The following is an 18,220-nucleotide window of genomic DNA, read 5'->3' as shown; positions in this document are numbered from 1 at the left end:
ACGAAGAACACGAAAGTAGTATTTTTGTACCTTGCTTGAGCAGTAAGTAGCGTATGTAATGCGGTCCTGTACAAAGGGTTGGGGGCCTGAGTGAGTGAGTGAGGGAGTAAACTTTATTTCGAATCAGAACGATTCGCATCCGGCGAATTAGTGGGCTGGGGCAGCCGCCGAAGTTACGGCCAAGAGTTCTTGTCTACCGGCAGCTTCCTTGGCCCGCTGGACTGCCCAGAGTTTGTCTTCCAGGTTAGAGCTTAGCAGCGCGGCCTGCCATCGCGCGCGGAGGCTGCCGGTGGAGGTCTCACTGCCATTATTGTGTTTTCGTTCCGGGCATTCCCATAGCCAGCATTCTAGCGTGGCTCTGATGCCACACACTTTTCATCTATCTGTTGTGTATATTTCTGGACAAATAGTGGTGCGTTAGTATCGGACTCATGTATGATTTTATTTGTAGTTCTCTCCACTGGACAGGTTGCAATCTATTGAGTTGTGGATGCGGTGGTGGTGCATCTTTGCATGTTGTAATGGTTGGTAATATCGTTGAACCTGGTCATTCTGTCTTCCCATTCATATACCTCGGAGGGCCCTGTGGAGGGGTGTACGTTCGTCGCAACTCGGAAAGTGAGCCTTCGGGATACGTTGTATGCCGCCGCGTTAGAGTTGTCCTCTCCCGTTGAGTCAGGGGTGTGGGCTGATATTCGTGGAATTTGGACGCATCTGTCTTGCCTTGTTGTTCAGCGTTTTCTGAGTATGCTTAGCGCCTCAGGTGAGATCCGGCTGTTTGCGAAGTTGCGTACTGCCATTTGAAAATCGCTGATTATGTAGTATGCGTTGGCTTGTATTATGGCTAACGCTATAGCAGCTTCCTTCGCCATTTCGTTGCGTGTCGTGTTTATAGTCAAACTTGGTCAGCACTGTCTATTTTGATTAAGTACTGTCTATTACAGTACTTACTTACTGTCCATTATTTTTGCTAGTACTGTCTATTATGTACTGGTTAAGTGCACTGTCTAATATGGTTAAGCCACGAGGAATCAAGGAAAAGCTGCCCGCTCAAGTTATCGAAATTGATTCTAAATGTCACGGAGATTAAGAGGAAGCTTTAGCTCGGGGGCTGCTACCTAAATACGTGGAAAAGGAGAAATAAATTTTCTAGGCAACCACTGCTCCAAATCTAATCAGGCTTGTTGCATTTAAAGAAAATTTCATACCTAATACCAGTTGCTAACGAACTTTTGATTTCAGCAATCTTTTCTTCTATTAAAACTTTTCAATGTTGTGAATTTTCAGAAAACGAAGCTAGCAAGATTACAACTCGCTAACTGAAAAATGAAAAATGATAACAGAGCATTGTCACTTTATCTAAAGCTACATATAAAGCGGACAAACTTGGATTATCCTACGTAATTCTTAAGTAGACCAAAAATATGTGAGCAAGGGATTTGTAAGACCCTTGTAATCAGCGTAAGAAATTCACATAGGATACTTGTATTCACGTGGGCTGCACCGTTGAATTGCTTCCAAAACGACGTCCTTGACACATGACTCCATGGAAAGGCTTGATGGTCAGTGTTGGGAGACGAGGTCCCAAGTTCAGTGAGCCACTGTCGGTGGCTTATTTAGCGTCGTCGAGGGAGGAGTGTGCACCGTGTTGCGGACGCTGAACTTTTTGAGTGGGACCCCCAGGCGTGTTACTGCCTCAAGCGTCTGTTCGTCATAATGCGCTTCAGACACGTACTACCTTTCGAAATTCTCGACAGGAACGACCTCCTCGATTGCGACATTGATCTTTCGAAGCTAGTCACGGCTTGCTATGAGCTTGTCTAGAACCTTGCTCAATGCCATTCGGTCGTCGCATTCGCTATCCTACAGCGCCATCGCCTCATTCACGATTTTCGTTGGTTGGCTTGGTCTTGCTCATAATGTAGCCGGCTCCGTGTTTTGCTTCCATGGGTGCAGTTCCGATGAGTATTAGGTTTCGCCGCTTGCAGTTCTTATAATAAACTCGTCTTTGCCGTCGCTCTTAGTCCACATCATTGGGAGCCACTCGTTGTCCGTGGGTTGTCGGTTCCATGTGTTACCAAATGCTGACCCCTTATAGGTAGCGCCGCCAGAATAGACGCAGTCGCAAGATGTCCACCAGAAACTTTCATGAACAGAGAAAGAACACACGAGGTAACATGATAATGATAAGGGTGCGCGCACTTCTTGGCGCCAGCCGCAGAGGCAGCAGCCCACGGTCCATTCTTTTTCTTCGTCATCTGCTAATCTACGACAACCGTGGCGTGGCCTGGTGCTAACAGCATGTTGGCCCAAAATTGATGCCTCGGTTGCATTACTTTAAATTTGGAACAAAGTTATTGAAACTTTGCATTTAATGCATCATCAACCGTCCTTGCATGGCGCGAAGTGTAGTTGAATTGTGTTCCCCGGAAAACTTATCTCCTAACGAAAGCCAAAACAGGGTTTCCAACTTATAACAACGTGCCTCTTGAAGCCAATCGTCTATGAGAAATGCCAGCTGCATTCAACTAGCACCAGAACGTATGAGCTTAACATGCTTAACCATTGGTCACATCGGTACAGCACAGTGCACTCGACCACAATATTTTACACTCATCGACAAAACAGTCAGTAATAATTACGCGGGAAAGTACAACACATACCTACCTATGATGTAGTCGTAAGAATCGTATAAATCTTTAGTGTCATAGTTGGATAGGTCCGGGCTGAATTCCAGGTGGAGAAGCGAGATGACGGATGCCAACATTAGCACGGGCCACTTGGGAATAAGAAACCGAATGTAGGACAGCGGCGCCATTTCGTTCACACAGATGCCCGAGCACGTACGGAAACTCCAGGCAGCAGCGTATGACATGAAAACTTGTCTTCGCACTTGCACGTATATTATATCGCGGATGGCAAGTGCTTATTCACTCGTCGACTCAGAAAGATGACAAGCGCTGTCGGCCCTACTGCATTTGGAATATGAACAGAGAATTCGGTTTTGATTTATGCAATTGAGCAGGAGGTATGCCTAACTTTTCTTTAGTAGTTTTCAGAGTCGGGCTTCCAGGAAGCTGCATTAAGCAACTGTCGCGTTCCGCCGTAAAAATCACCTGCTTCGTCAGGTGCGACGAAAAAAAAAAAAAGAAAGTAAGAGCGCGGTCTTGTAACTCGCGTTCTCGCTTCGGCGCATTGAAATGTTTGTAGCACGTTAGTTCCGCTCACAATAGTCGTTTTTATTCATGTGACCACGTGGCCGAACCCTGGGTTTGACGTTGCTGCTTGTGCTCGGCGCCACGAATGTGTTCTTGTGCTCGGCTGCTGTTTCGGCACGGCGCAGACGAGCTCGTTCCCGGTTCTGCTCACGGCTTTGCTTGATGCATAGATACCTGCTTCTCAGGAGTACGTATTACGCGTGGCCTACACATTTTGGAGTCGGAGAGAAACTGCTCCGCGCGCGCTCGGCTACGACGGAGAGCAACTATGTCACTACTGGCACAGCCAATCGCGCCGCTCTTTCTGTGATTTTTACGCGCAACCGCATGGGATTACGCCGGAGGAGTTTTCGGCGTACAGGCGACAGATGGACGGAGGGACCGACCAATCGGCTAGGCATATAGAGCTTTGCGGTAAAAAATTGTTGATATAATTGGTGCATGTTACACACGAAATGGTAAATGTGCACGTAAAGAATAAACGACGACATGAAGACTTGTTGCAATGAATGGCGCTCGCCTTTTGATGACGCCAGCAGAACATGCCAGGCTGCGATTTAAACTTCGCTCCAAACTTCTTTCGGAGGCGTTCTCCAGCCATGTCTGTGTACATAACGATAGCTGGATGCTCCGCAACAGTTCCATACATTTTTTTGTTATGGACACGCGACATGCGTTTTTCAGACAATACTCATTTAAGATGAAACAAAAAGTAATGAGTGCATCTACCGTGTTGTTATTGCAGACGAGTGCCGATGCGAGGTGGACATACTTTGGAGCGAATAACTTGAGCTTCAGAAGACTACTTAACAAAAATCCAATGATTAAATTTTTCTCACTGACTAGGTGACAATTGTCTAAATAGCACATTTTCACGTATTCACAGCGTGTTTACAGGAGGTATTCAGAGAGCTGGATTGGCAAGAATTGGCGATAAGAGTTAATGTAGAATACCTTTGTAACTTGCGATTCACTGATGATATTGCCTTGCTTAGTAACTCAGGAGGTGCAAAGTAACTGGAGATGCAAAGCAGAAGGGTCGGTCTAAAAATTAATCACCAGAAAATTAAAGTAATGTTTAACTCTCTAGGAAGAGAACAGCAGCTTACGATAGGTAGCGAGGTGCTGGAAATGGTAAGGGAATACATTTACTTAGGGCAGGTAGTGACCGCGGATCCGGATCATGATACTGAAATAATCAGAAGAAAAAGAGTGGATTGGGCTGCGTATGACAGGCATTCTCAGATCGTGAACAGCAGCTTACCATTATCCCTCAAGAGAAAAGTGTGTAACAGCTGTGTCTTACCAGTATTCACGTAGGGGGCAGAAACCTGTAGGCTTGCCAAACGGGTTTTAATTAAATTGGGGATGACGCAACGAGCTACGGAAGGAAGAATGATGGGTGTAACGTTAAGGGGATAAGAAAAGAGCAGATTGGGTGAGATAACGAGCGCGAAATAATGACATCTTAGTTGAAATCGAGAAAAAGAAATGGGCATGGGCAAAACATGTGATGAGGAGGGAAGATAACCGATGGTGATTAAGGTTTACGGATTGGATTTCAAAAGAAGGGAAGTGTAGTAGGAGGTGGAAGAAAGATAGGTGGGCGGATGAGATTAAGAAGTTTGCAGGGAGACCATGGCCAGAGTTAGCAGATGACGGGGGTAGTTGGAGAAATATGGGAGAGGCCTTTGCCCTGCAGTAATAATAATAATAATAATCTTTATTCAGCATAGCTAAAACAGTATACAAAACGGAAGCGCCGAAGCCACACGAGGGCTTGTGCGGCGACAACCGGCAGCCGCGGCAATCTACGCGCCACACCAGAACTCCATCAGAAGCTGGTTGTGCATTTGGCAGAACCATCACACATTGTCAAAGGTGCACTGATAACATCAGTACATATTAAAGGTTCTCTAACGCTTGAACAGCAACTCTCAGTGTTTTGCGGGTGGACAAAGAAAATACATCGTCCGGTAGTTCATTGAAGATAGCAGGAACATAATAGCGTCTTGTTGCTTTACCGTAGTGAGTGCGCACTCTCGGTTTAAGATAACGAGGAACATGTCTCAACGGTACCGGTTTCGTATTTATGTGCCTGTATACACTGCTCCAAAAATGTTTAAGTACTACGATTTGTTTAAAAAGATTCTCAAAAGAAGGCAAACCGGCTGTTCTAAAGACACTGCTGGGCAAATTCTCCTGCGGCATGTAGAGGACGCTTGTAGCGATGTTTTTCAAAATCCTATTAACTCGACATTTCCATGTGAAAGAGCAGTTAAAAAAACAACACATACCGTATCTTAAAACACTATACCCCAGAGCCCGGGCGATTAGTTTTCTGATAGAAAAAGGCATCATGGTTTTTAAATTAAACAACAAACATGCAACACTTCCAAGTGTCTTACAGATGTGGGTCAAATGAGTATTCCACGTCAGATCACTGTCTATGTGCACACCAATATACTTAACCGACTGGACGCTAGCTATAGGTTGACAAGAGCACAAAGAGCAATATGAAGGGTGTAAATATATGGAAGCGACGCTTGGTACATCTTTGTGCGGGTTACGAAAACAGACAAGTCTGGATTTGGTGCTATTTATTTGTATTAAGTTTGAGGCAAACCAATCACTAACTTTAATAGCGTCCTCTTGAAGGTTAGCCAGGGCACATGAAAACTCAGGGTTGCTTGATACTAGTAAAGTGTCATCGGCATAAAGGAATACGGTGGATGCTTTCACGTGGTCACATATATCATTCACATATAAGTTGAACAACAAAGGAGATAAGATAGACCTTTGCGGGACACCGCACACCAGACTTACCGCGTCACTGCAGATAGGCCCAAACATGACTACTTTGAGCGATTGTGAAGATAGTTTTTAATTAGTGACAAAAAAGGACCCCTAAATCCATATGAATACAGTTTAGAGATTAAAATTTGATGATTTACTGTGTTGAAAGCTTTTTTTACGTCCAAAAAAAGCCCAAATGCCACCTCATTGTTTTCCAGGCTTTGGTGCAGTAAATCAGAGAGATTTTCTAATAGCACCTGTGTTCCAGACCCACTAACAAATCCGTACTGATTCACACTCATTAGGTCATGTTTAGCAACAAATGCATTCATCACAGAAAGTACGTGTTTTTCTAAAATCTGGGATATGCAGGAAAGAACAGAAATAGGGCGGTAGTTGGCAATATCATTCTTTTTCCCACTTTTGTACAGAGGAACAAAGCGAGCACTCTTCAGTGAATCTGGCCATGTACCAGTTGCAATTATGCCGTTTAAAATAAATAGCAGAACATGTTTCAGAGCTGTAATGTTTCTTATCAGATCAGCTATGGAAACGTTGTCAAGTCCGGCGGAATTATTACGTTTCAGACTAGACAAAATGCTGAAAAGATCAGATTCTGTCATAAGAGGAAGGAAGGCCGATGGCGATACACTGTTTTTAATCTTTGTCGAGTTTAAAGTTTGGACTGCGACCCGTTGCTCAGCGGAAAATACGTTATTGAACTCATTAGCCAAAATAGGCGACACTACACCGAAATTATGCTCCACTGCTTCTTGGACGGACAAGCGTATGTTACCACGTAACTGGTTTATCAGAGACCAAGTGTTCCTAACGTCGCGACGAGTGTTGTGAAACTGCTGTGCAAAGAACTTCCTCTTTGATAAGCGGATAAGCGCAGTTACCTTATTTCTGATGCAACGATATTCTGCTCGAAGTTTCTCATTTTTTGGCGCCCTGCGGCATCGAGACCAGAAAGTGCCCTTTTCTTTGATAGCAGCCAGGATTTCCGCAGTCAGCCACTGGCAGTCAATTTTACGTTCCTTCACAACCAAAGTTTTTTTGCACACTTTCTTTATTTCGCCTAATATCCTGACCAAGCTATCGTACGCAGTGTCGTTAGTGTTATGATGAGTAAATGAATCCCAATCATATTCAGCGACATGTTTATCGAACTTTTTTTGGTCTAGAATGGTCACAACACACCTGGCAGAGTTAGCGTGCTGCATAGAGTCTGTTTTTATAAGGTGACACGCAATGTAATAGTGATCTGCCAGTTTCTTTCTGATTACAGCTCCGGACACTGAAGAAATGTCCGACGCACGGACGTTAGCGTGGTCACTGCAAGTAGTTGTAATGCGATTATTAAGAAATTTTTCTCTAGTAGGATCGGCGACATGTGGTTCAATGCCAGATTTTGCGAGTACTGTTAAGTAACTTTCAGTGCCATGACGATCACCCTTCATCAAATCGATATTGATGTGCCCTATCATGCACACGTTTTTAGCAACAAAGTTGGTTTTCAGTATAGTTTGTAATTCTTCAATAAATCCCAACACATTCTGACTAGGAGGTCGGTACATAGCAAGAAGATAAAATGAAATAAATAAATAGATAGTGAGCGTAACCAGGCTGCTGCTGCTGCTGCTGCTGATGATGATGATGATGATTATTATTATTATGATGATGATGATTGCGTGGTTAGGCTTACGCGAACAGCCAGGGATCATCTCAGCCTGGGATTAAAATTTGTGGTGTTCTGTGTGTTGTACGGTTGAGTTCAATGAATGTACGCCCTCTTCGCTTCACATTACTTAGTGCTTGTGGTCTCTGAAGTACGAGAGGGATGAGCCATTGCATTTTTTTTCTCGCTTAGGGGGGTATGAGCCTCTGCTGATGATGATAGATTGAGTACCATTGGACCGGACTACGCGTTTCTTCAGGGTCATCGAGGGTATCAGCCATTTAAAGTGTTCTCCTTAAAAGCTAAGTATTCATCTGTGTGTCCACATTCCCTTCTTGAACGCCGCCTTTTCTATGCGGTTCTAGTCATCCCTCGTCATATTTATCCTTTCACCACAACCCTTTCGCCAGCCCTCAAAGTTACTCAACGCTTACGCTTTTGTTTCAAGCATGTTGGGTCGAAGAGAAACCTAAGTCAGAAACTTGTGCGCACGACACATTTACCTTGGCAATGCTAAAGCCTTCCACTTAGGCTAGACTGAAAAAGCTGTTTTTCATTTGCCTCCTGGCGCACGAGACGTCGGCCAGAGGAGCAGTATAGGCTAGGTAATATTGATTAGTGATTAGTCACTTAATCGATTCACTGCACCCCGCAAAACGAGTAATCTTCATCGATGTCGATCTTTGATTTATTGGACCTAATCGATTAGACCTGGTCGAATAATAGTTTTCTAGAGCTTGAAAGGAGTGGCGCAAAAATTTTGAAACCATACTTCAATAACGGCGCACGAGCGATAACTGTGCGGTTGCAGTAGAGCGACTGCTTTTTCGAGTCACGCATGATGCCGAGCGGAGCGCTGGGTGGATGGATGGATGGATGGATGGATGGATGGATGGATGGATGGATGGATGGATGGATGGATGGATGGATGGATGGATGGATGGATGGACGGATGGACGGATGGATGCTTGGATGGATATCCGGATGGATGGATGCATGGAGGGATGGATGGATGGAGGTATAAGCATTCCCTTCGAAAGAGGGCAGTGGGCTGCGCCACCAAGCTCTTCATATTAATTTGCCAAGGGACCTACTCATCTTCAAAGAACCTAAAGAATTCACAGCATCATGCTTTCTTTTACCACTATTGGCAACTTTGTCTTGTATGCCTTTGTGTACGTTTGTCGTCTTCATATCTTCTGCCACAAAATTTCTTATCGCCTCTAAGTAAATTCTATTGGGGACATGTTTACTTTGCCTCTGCTATCCCCTAATTCAATGGCTCCCAGGAGACCAGAGGAGCCTAACCCTACCGCTGGGCAAATATCTTCATTCTAATAAAACAGGTTCCATCGTTTCCCTAGCTTACGACAGTGAGCATACACTTCTTCGTTCTTGTTGTACCTCGCTTTATAAGCACACGTGTTTAGGCATTCTTATCTTGATTCGAAAAGTGAAGAGCTTCCTTATGAGCTATCATAAGTTGTCTCTTTGCTGACTTCGTTTTTCCCTCTTAGCTAGTTACTCATAATAGGTTGCAACCCGAAGTAAATACTAGCTACCTAGCGGCCGCGCTGAGAAACAGTCGATCCATGCTCCTGCTTGAATCGACGGATGATATGATATCACGAGTTCTTCTGAATGCCAATTAGTGGTCAAGCCGCCGCGCATACGCCCCGAAAAGAACACAGACGCATGTGGAAGGACTTTTGTTGCGTACGATTATGCGTGTGAACACGCTGGAAAGACGTCAGCTTGAGGTTTAATCATTTCCAGAAAAAAAAAACAAAAACACGAGGCGCACCAGAGAGTGACTTGGACAAGAGACATACATACTGGGAAAAAAGTGGCTAATACTGCGCAGGCTTGTTCGCCCCACTGTACTCACAGCGACTTCTTTCTTGGCCATTGCTTTCTTTTTATCTGTTTTAATTATCTTGCTGGTGTTTCAAACTGCGGAGCGTTCTTTGTTTAGTCAGGTGCTTTGATAAATCATAGTGATGACCACTCAAGCTTCACTTCATTTGCTTCGTTTGTAATTTTCTGCCGCAGTATTAGTGTTACATAATGCTTTAAGCAGCGGGAATGTTCTCGCTAATGTACATTTGCCTGCAGGCACGCTAGCAGAAATTATAACTACCTCGGAATATCTGAGGAGGTAATCCGTAAGAGTCCACCTAGTGGGCATCTCCATTTCATCTGCTGTTGATGTTATGACTGGATCGGCTGGGCTGTGCGCCCGCAGCAGAGAGACGCTACAGCCAATCAGCACTTCAGCAGCAGGCTAAATGAACATGTCCACTAGGTGGACCCTTATAGAATACCTCCCCTGAACTGGAATCATGGCATAAGTTTTGCCGGGAGGAGACATGCTGTTTTCACGCTTTTGTTTAGTGGTTAAAGCATCAGATGCTCATTCAACGCGGCGAGATGCTAATTTATTCGTTCGCTATAAACTTGGAAGCAGCTGCAAACAGCGCTCGTTTTATCTTGCAGCGTTATACCTATGCACAACGCCTTTAATTTGTTTTAGGGCACTGTGCACACAGTTACATTGAATTATGACTGGTTCAATTTGTGTCCGATGGATGCATTTACAGTAATACAACTGACTCTGCTAAAACAAAAACTTCGCTAAGTTTTAGAAACCTGTGGGGTGGTTGTTCTTTACTTCTCACTTTTCACCAGATTTGAGAATTTGTACGCGCGGCAGGCGTCTTCTGTGTTGCCCAGCCTGAGCCTTAGCTAGAACACTCCGAAATGCGTGTAGGAACAAGCGCGAGCCACCAGACCTATACCGTAGCTCACGGATCAGCATACTATAAAGAGAAAGGTGCACCCCGACTCACTAATGGAACTCTTATTCGTTTATATACAGAGACACACTGACCAGGTAACCTAACAGTTTTTTTCTTCGGCCTATAAGGGCGCAATACCTATATTTAGCTTTTCAAAGTCCCACAGACGTACTTGCCTACTGCCTATATGTATATATATATATATATATATATATATATATATATATATATATATATATATATATATATATATATATATATATTGCTCGATGCTGCATTCTATTCTGCAGGCCGAGTAACGGATTTCGGACTGGTCAGTTTATTTTGACAATTTATTTATTATTCTGACAATTTATTCTCGCTTGGTGGTTGTGTGGATATTACAAGGAGGTGTCGGTTTTACCAAGACATCCCAGTCATATGGCATTCCTTCGTTCTGTGGAAAAGCGGATGTGGCTTAAAATCCTAAATCAGTATTTTTCTTTTCCCTGTGCATATTCAAAGTTCTTGCATTTTCAAGTGGACTTCACCTTTTATTTTGTAATTTTTCTTATTTCCAGTTTAACTGTACCTTGTGCTTATTTAATTTTGCAAATAAGGGTCGTTTTATGACTTACAACGTTTATCTCATCAAAAGCCATTATTGCCAACTATAGTTAGTTTCTAAAAGATTGAAGATGAACATTATAAAACTTATAGAAACTTGTGTTTTATGCTTGGTTCTAGTGATCAAGCATCAAAGTATGTTCCTACAGAAATAGATTACTGTTTCAACATTTCTAAGAGATCGTGGCGAAAATTTTCATGAATCAATTGTTCGACCAAAAAGCCTGCATCTATTGCGATTAATTGATTAAAGGCAAAACTGATGCACAATTACTTGTTGATGGAATACAAAAAACCAACTGATCATTCCTAGAACAGTAATGAAAGCTTTAAATGTGTAAAGAAGCATAGCAGCGGTATTAAAGTTTTGGTCGAGATAAAATGTAGCGCCATCTCATCCGATGAATTCGATAGGCCTGGGTGCACACCTGGAGAAAGCCTTCGCGTACGTATAATGTAAGAAAGCTTGCTGTTCAAACAGGTACATGTGTTGTACTGGCATGTGTGCTTGCGCGCAGGAGATGGTCAATGCAACTTACATGTTCAAGAAAACGTGCGAGGCTGCTACTTTTATGGCTTAGAAGCCACAGCTCATGACTACTTTTTCGATGGGCATCCGGCAACTGCAGAAACTGGTATGAATACGTTTTGAGAACTTTTGGCGCGATGTTCGATTCACGCTTACGTGCTCAAAAATTGAAAGATCAGAACACGAACAGGAGCGTTGGTTGGGTGTCACAAGATATCACAAAATGAGTTACTACATAAATACACTGGTGAACATAAGTCGTGGTGGTGACAGGATAAAACCTGCATTACTACAGCTCCCCTGGCCCCACCTCACCAAGGCATTTGGCAGCAAACATGGGAGCAGAAAAAAGGAAGCTACAGAAGTGCAGCATATACGCATTCTTAAACAATTGAAGAAGGTGCACACATGCAAAAATATTACAGGCATTAGGAGGTATTATTATTGAGACCTATTCAGGTTATCTGCGGCTAGAAAATTTTTCACAGCATTCTTAGCACTTATGTTCTCACAGGAAAACGCATGGTCTCAGTAGTTGCATTTTCAGTAGTCTTTGTGGTCAGGAGTGGTGCCGGATGATTGGAAACGGGATAAGGTTACACCAGTCCGCAAGAAAGGTGCTTCATAATTATGTATTAATTACCACCCAATTTATCTAACCACCGTCTCTTATGGAACATGTACTTCACTCTCACATTGCAACATTCCTAACGTCTGCCAATTTCTTCCACCCTAACCAACATGGGTTCCGTAAAGGTCTATCTTGTGATAGCCAATTAGCTCTGTTTATAAATGACATAAGCTCTAACCTTGATAAAAAAACCCCAGTTGATGCCCTCTTTTTACATTTGGAAAAGGCGTTTGACAAAGTTAGGCATCGACGGCTTCTCCAGAAATGTCGTCGCTTGCAACTAAATCTTTGTGTTTGAGAGCTCGTGCGCAATTTCTTAATTAACAGACAATAGTTTCTGCATGCTAATAACCACTCCTACTCTAAAATGCCCATTCTTTACTGAGTACTCCGAGTCCTTGGGCGTCTTCTCTTCCTTATATATTTTGTTACAGTATATTGATGAGTTACCCAACAAACTTTTTTCTAACACTCGCGTTTCTGCTGAGGATTGTGTCACATACTGCCCAATCCTTACTAGCAACGATAGCCGCACATTACAAGATGATCTTGACAAAGTTACCATTGGTGCAACAAGTGGATAATGTTATTGAACCGTACGAAGACTTTAGTAGTGCTTTTTCATCGGAGGAAGGTTCACCATACTTCAAAGTACGTGCTCTGCAACACGGAAATGTAATAACTGGAGTCATGCTACTAACTTGGCTTTTCTCTTTCAAATAAGGTTTCTTGGTCTACTCATATTACGAAGAACACTGACGAAGTCAATCGCATACTTGGTTATTTCCGCCGCCCCCCCCCGGCAAGTTGCTCTTCGTAACCCCCGTTAAAAATACTAACATGTCTAACTTTTGTCATACCTCAACTAGAATACGTATGCTCGGTTTCGGACTCAGACCAAACCGCCCTTTCTAACACTCTAGAAGCAGTTGCAACTCGTGTACCTTGTTTTGTTTATTCTGATTACTCATACCACACAAGTGTCTCTCAGCTGAAATTAAACACACAAATTTCAGATATAGATAGAAGGCGTCATGTTTTACAGCAAAGCTGTATACCTCTACCGTCGAAGGAAATTTTCATGTGTCGTTGGCGTGGTAAGCAAAAAACTCCCCAAGCGTGGGCCGATCCAGCTGATGTGCAATGCCGGGTCGACCTGCGGTGGAGGTCAAGTAGGCGTTAAGCACTCCCCATAGGAGGGCCGATCCCGAAGATATTGCAATACCGTCCAGACCTGCGAGGGAGGTAGTAGCAGTAGTAGCATAAACTTTATTTTGCCCGAGGTGGGGTTTAGAGAGGAGGGAAGTGGGGTGGGGGGGCCCGTCCTCTTCTTCCTCAGGCGGCGGCCAGGCTTTGCGCTTCGGCGGCGTCTTCGGCCATCTGGATGACCCGGAACTGGAGATGCAGGTCTGAGCTGACCAGTGCAGAATCCCACTGCTCTAGGGTAGTGGTGGGAAGGAGAGGCAATTAGCTTTTACAATCCGCTGTATATAGCACCGGATAGAGGATGTATGTCACTAGGTTTGGGAAAGTGCGCGTCTGTAAAAGTCGCCAGGTAACTGATTTCTTTCTATCTAAATTTTTCTGAGCGGCAGGGTAATGCCCCCTGGCCTGGCGGTAGAATCGTAGAATTTGCTTGCAGGATACCATCCGGTCTCTGCCTGAGCAGCGGAGGGATTCAAACTCCTCGTCGCAAGAGGTTGTGGTGCGGCCATGAATGGCAGTTCTCGCGCCGCACTGTGAGCAGCTTCGTTTGCCGGAACACTGGAGTCCGCCGGTGCCCAAACGAGTTGCGTTCATCTGTGCCAGGTTTCGGGTACCCTGGTCAGAATGTTGAGGGCGTCAGGTGAAATACGCCCTTCCACGAAACTTCGCATAGTTGTCTTTGAGTCGCTGACTATGATTTTGGCTGCGGAGGAAGCACACGCCAAGGCGATTGCGACTTCCTCCCCGACCTCTGGCGAGCTTGTAATAACTGAGGTTGCAGCGATTATTTGATTTTGCTTATCTAGTACAGCCGCTGTCATAGCGCCTTGGTCACGATACTCGGCAGCGTCTACACAGGGCACGTCCTTAGAGTTTGCAAAGAGTTTTGCTTTGCAAACTTGATGCTTGATGTCAGCCATGGCAACGTGTTACAATTCCTTCAAAAAATTGCTTTCGAGAATCTACTCAACGTTTTAGTGAGCGCTACATTATTGTCTAAATTGAAGACGTATGTGTCATTTCCAGTGGAGTGCCTAATTGTGAAAATTGTATTATCAGGTTCGAGTCCACGCAAGGAAATTTAAGCAGTCAGCTCCAATTGAAAAAAAAAGAAATTGACAGGCACAAAAATTTGTTAATATTCTCTTTCTTTTCACTCTGCCCCTCATTTTATTGTAATTTCCTTTCTTCTATGTTGGAAAATTGTGAGGTCTTCTACGACATTTGGTGCGGATACTGACAGTGCATGGTTTCTATCGAAAATGGCAAACACCCACTGTGGGAGATAGACGACATACCTTATCTTATTACAATTGGAAAATATTATCGAATCTAAGAGAGAAACAGATCTTAAATAATGTAATGCCTAACTCATTATTCAGCCTCGCAAGAACAAGACAATACTGCGTGATAAAAATAGCATCAGGAATTGAAACGAGTGCATAAACAGTGCCTCAGAGACTTTTTTCTGAACATTAGGAAATTTCTATTTTTGCCAATTAAACATTTTTATTAGAGACCAAGTAATGGAAATATACTCGCGAACGTGTAACACAAAAAATATTTTCAAGGTATTTCATTTTGTACAGATAATATGCACATGTTCCAGGATTTCATTTCACTTTGTCTTCTTCAGGCGTGAGAGGGATTCGTTGCAACGAAGAAGAGCTTTCTATCGCGCCGACGACATCTAGGTCTGATATCATGCCATCGCGGGACACAACGGAGGAACCTGATGACAAAGAGAAATGTAAGTAATGATTACATCGCGAAGTTGTCTGGTAAAGTTTGGAGAGACAAGTTTAACCCCCCTTGTTCACCAAGAATTTTGTCTGAGCAATCAGCATGGAACCTTTAAGAATTGCTCGTCGCTGGTCACCGTTGTGGGCTCTTTCAAGGTGCAGAAGCCTTGATGACGTTTCCCTGCACTTGTCCGCGTGATAATAATCACTTCTCGATTGTGTCCTACACCACTGTCCTTTCTGCAGTCTTTATGCATACCAGGCAACGCTTCTTAGCTTTGTATTGAAGCCTTTCAATAAGCATTGCTCCATTCTTATAAGTGCTTTCGTTTACCTTATATATTTCCCAGACCAAGGTTGAAAAACAAAGTAAGGTTCAGGGATATTAAACGTGCGTTTATTTCATTTAGCTCCGTGCCACCAGTGTGATTTTACGCTTATTGCCTGAGCGCCTTCCAAAAGGCTTTCCGTAGAGTTTGGGCTGGAAGATAGGGTTTCGTTTCACAGTTCTAAAGTACCAGCAGACATTAAAAGATGGATTTGACCTGTCTGTTGCAGCAGGCCAGCAGGAAATGCATTAGGGCATTTTACGTTTTGTTACGTGCTCTGGAAGAATCCTTTACAATATACAGGTGAACTCTAAATATGTAATTCTCAAGAACGGCTTCAACTTTTAAAAAGACGTGAACAATTATTTCAAGACGCATAGTTTAGCTGAGGCCCCAGTGGTCATAGAGGCAACTCAAATCTGGGTACAATGCAGAAGTTGATTAGCTGACTGAGTGCTAGAAACCTGCATAAGGCTGGGTTCCGGCTCTTATCAGGCAACGGCGTCGCCAAAGTGTCATAGCAAAGTTATTTAGAAGTTTGTTAATGAGGCACTTGAGAATTTAAGCAGATAACCTTAATGACTTTCAATGGTATGTAAAGTGGACAAAAATGGTATTTGTGAAGATTTACTTCAAAATGAAAGCGTGATATTAAACTATATAACTGGAATGTCACTGAAGACCACTGGGAAGAGCCTTTAAAAGTCGATGAGCTTTTAACCGAAGACGCTGTGAATGCTCCTTCGAAGTACTTTAAAGGAAATGGAAAGAAAAGCATGCTTGCTATGTTTGTTTTATAATTTAAGAAAAACGAGAACGCGTAGCGTGAAAGAACAGCCTGTTGTGGCAAATTTCATAGCACGCTCATGACAAAGCACACTTTTACGAAATTCACATTAAAACCATAAGGCCACCTTTTGTAGTAAAGTTTGCGCAGAGAAATGTAAGACAATTATATGCAGTCAGGAGTTAGACGTCGCAAGTCGGGCATCATGCGTGCAGAGGCACTCACTCAACTCCTTGTGGGAGACTTAAACATCGACTGAGACAAAGTCGAAAGCCTCAAGACAATGGATATACCAAGTTCTGTCAATTATGTGAAATGTCCCCGAACTAATCTCTCTAATAAAGAAAGTGACGCGCTTGTACATAGCATATGTTCCATATGCAAGTTCGCTTGAAAGTATTATCGTATGACGAAACCACAAAACCGCTCTTGTTTCGTTGAACAGATGTGCGAATCGACAGTATAAAGTGAAAATAAGTGGCTAGTGTCCTGCATGTGAGCAGTTATTTTTAAAAGTATCGCAATTTCGGCGAGACTAAGAACTCACGGTTGAAAATGTTAGCTGCAGCGTGCAAGAGACGTTGACACATTTGTATATATATTACGTATTGCTTCAATAAACTTCAGTAAATAGTGCGGCACTTCTCTAGTGTTCTTCTGGCCTTCTGTTGATGTTTTTTTCACGCTTTTTGTACCTTTCCCAACTAATTTTCATTGTGGTACACTAACGCGGGCGCGATATGAATTCCGAATCCTTATCGCGATCGTTATTGCGAGTGGCAGTGGATGAGAGGGGCTTGGACAGCAGCTAGTGAGATAAGTCACACTTTACTAAAAGTTTTGTGAATACGCGTCGAGGTGTTTAATAGCGTCCTGTTGAAATGCCACGATTTTCCTGGTCTGTAGTGCAAACGGAATGCCCTCTTTTCTAAAACGCCCACTAGCATCTTTCAAAAAAATTTTAAAATGTGTCTGGCAATATACAAGAAATTATTCTCAGCATCGCTGCTTTTTACTTGTGGACATAGGTGCCGCTAGGAAGGTGAAGGCACACTATGGAGCATAAAATAATACACCAATGCACACGAACGCCTATACCGTCGTTCCTGTTCATCTCTCTATTCGTCTTTTCAGTGGCTAGTATGACACTTATGATAGCACATTTTATCTTGCCGCTACCTTTTTTCAGCAGGATATCATCATGTACGCTCGAAAATTTCTGCAATCGAATGGTGGTGCTTCATAATGATTGGTAACGATTTATGATGTTTCTTTCCGTTTTCCTCTGCAGAGGAACTTCTTAGCCGAGACAAAGAAATCAGTCCAGAGGTGCTCATGTTAGTGGACATCCTATGGAACTTTGCGAGAAGTACAGTGAGATGTGGAATGATCATTGCGATAATATGTGTATTAGTAATCAGCTCATGGTAATCAAGTAGGCATTTTATTACCGCCTATGAACAGACGTGACTGATACAGTTGACATTATTTCTCATTTTCAGCACCATATGACGACTTGTAAGTATAAACAATGACACTCAAGCCTCATTACAATGCTTTTCTTAAACAATAATGTATTGACGCCTTGAACGCAAACCAAAATTACATGTGCTTATCTGTTTAGAAATTATGACTAGAAGACATTACAAGGAATCGTAATGTTTACAACGATCAATCAAAGCTGTTTGACATACGTACTATATAATGCGAAGGTGACGGCTAAGCTAAGACGCTTTATAGAATTGGCCGTTGTGTTACTTTATTGTCATGGAAATGTAGAAACACAATTTTGTGAATTCTACTGACATACCAGTAGCACTTCTGTTCCTCCACCGAGCAAAGGCTTGCAGGAGTTAAAATCAAATGATGCAAGAAGACAAGCAGGTCCACAATGATG

The sequence above is a fragment of the Dermacentor variabilis genome, chromosome 7 (genome assembly GCF_050947875.1).
Source record: "Dermacentor variabilis isolate Ectoservices chromosome 7, ASM5094787v1, whole genome shotgun sequence".
NCBI classification, from domain to species: Eukaryota; Metazoa; Arthropoda; class Arachnida; order Ixodida; family Ixodidae; genus Dermacentor; species Dermacentor variabilis.
Note: the sequence above shows the minus strand (reverse complement) of the source record.